Source organism: Octopus bimaculoides, chromosome 17 (assembly GCF_001194135.2).
Source record: "Octopus bimaculoides isolate UCB-OBI-ISO-001 chromosome 17, ASM119413v2, whole genome shotgun sequence".
NCBI lineage: Eukaryota > Metazoa > Mollusca > Cephalopoda > Octopoda > Octopodidae > Octopus > Octopus bimaculoides.
The window spans coordinates 45,339,564-45,342,021 of record NC_068997.1 but is presented as its reverse complement, the minus strand read 5'-3'; positions in this window follow the sequence as shown (position 1 = coordinate 45,342,021).

Here is a 2,458-nt window from a genome sequence, read left to right as displayed (position 1 = left end):
ACAAACAGAAGTACATAACCGGGTTCAGTCCCACTGCGTGGCACCTTGAGCAAGTGTCTTCTACTATAGCCTCGGGCCAACCAAAGCCTTGTGAGTGGATTTGGTGGACGGAAACTGAAAGAAGCCCGTTGTATATATATATATGTGTGTGTATATGTTTGAGTGTCTATGTTTGTCCCTCCAAACATCGCATGACAACCGATGCTGGTGTGTTTACGTTCTCGTAACTTAGCGGTTCGGCAAAAGAGAACGATAGAATAAGTACTAGGCTTACAAAGAATAAGTCCTGGGGTCGATTTGATTCGACTATAAAGGTGGTGCTCCAGCATGGCCACAGTCAAATGACTGAAACAAGTAAAAGAGCAAGAGTAAAGAGTAATATACTATGTGTGTATATAAGTATGTAAATATATCCAAACACGCACACACATACACACATTTTTGTATAAACATACATATGTGTGTGTGTGTGTATATATACATATATGTATATATACATATGTATGTGTAACATCCCTGTGTGTTTGTACCTATAAATAAAGTTGACAAGCCTAATTGCAGCAGAACAGCCATTGTTCTACATTCTCTATACTCCATTCTCTCAAAACACTGTAGTTCTGTGACTGTCTGGGAGTGGTAGCGCCGGTAGTAGTAGTACAAGTGGTGGTGCTAGTAGATGAAGTTATGATAATGATAATGATGGTAGTGGATGTGGTGGTGGTGGTGGCTTTGTGATGTAAGATGTAGGTTACTGAGTCATAAGCAAGGTGTTAGAGTTTTTTTTTTGTTTTTGGCTTTTATCTTATATATGTGTGTGTGTTTTTTTGTTTTTTTAGTTTTTCCCTTTGCCGTAGGTGGCCAAGTCAGCACTGGTCTGTCTCCAAAAACAATTGGTCTTTCTACACCTTGCCATTATTATACTCGGATAGTAAACACAGGCAGGGGTCACAACAACAGTACGGAACATTGTCACATAGTATACACACATTTACATACATACACACATACATATATATCTATAAATGAAATATATATATATATATATATATACAATTAAACCTTGGGAGAGGCATTATGCCGGTAATAAACACACGCACTGGTTCAGTCCTTTATTAATTTATATAGTTTTTTTGTTAAATTATTTCATTGCACTCTTGCAATCTCTTCAGTAACTTGTCTCTCCACTTCCATTTATTTTGAATGTATGATCTGGCGTTGTTTTGGCGTTGTTTCAAAAATACACATACAAAATATATATATATATATATACGGTGGTGCACCAGCATGACCGCAGCCACTTGGCTGAAACACATAAATAAATAAATATATATATATGTATTAATGAGTGTGTGTATCTGTCTGTCTATCTTCCTGTATATATATATATATATATGTATATATATATATCTAAGTGAAGGATTATGGCTCAGTGGTTAGAACGTCGAGCTTACGATCTTGAGGTTGTGAATTTGATTCCTGGACCAGGCTGTGTGTTGTGTTCTTGAGCAAGACACTTTATTTCACGTTGCTTCAGTTCACTCAGCTGTAGAAATGAGTTGCAACATCACTGGTGCCAAGCTGTATCAGCCTTTGCCTTTCCCTTGGATAACACTGGTCGCGTGGAGAGGAGAGGCCGTTATGCATGGACAACTACTGATCTTCCATACACAATCTTGCCTGGACTTGTGCATCAGAGGGGAACTTTCTAGGTACAATTCCATGGTCATTCATGACCGAAGAGGGTCACCCACACATATATATGTATATATACATACACAATGTAACGTCGTGGGCATCGGTGCCATTTTCCTCTTCCTCCGTTTTTCCATTCTCCGAACTTTCTGTCTTTCTGACGAAGGGCTCCGCCCGAAACGTCATACTCTCTCTCCTTCCTTTCCCGAACGTCCAATAACACTATCCGTATCACGTCCTCACTTTGTTGTTTTTTTGTTATTGTTTTTTGTGTTTTTTTTAACTTATATATACATATATACATATGCACATACACACACACATTAGTAGATATATACATGATTAAGCACATAAATACAAAACAAGGTGGACAAAATAGTACTCGAATACCGAAGGTAGAGTAACATGCTTTTATTGAAGCTGAAAAAGTCTTCAGGAATTGTTATTCAAATTTTCACATTTACCATTTGTAGGAGAGTTGTGATCATACTTATCCAATAAACAGGAATGTGGAACTCTGAGTAACAGTTTGCGAAGATTTTTGACACGTAAATGAAAGCCATTACACTCTTGGAATGGTTGACGTTAGGAAGGGCATAAAGCCATGGAAACCATGCGAAATCAGACAGGAGTCTGGTGCAGCCTTTCCAGCTCGCCAGTCCTGGTCAAACTGTCCAACCCATGCCAGGATGGACAATGGACATTAAATGATGATGATAATGTGTGTATATATATATACATATATACATATATATATATATATATA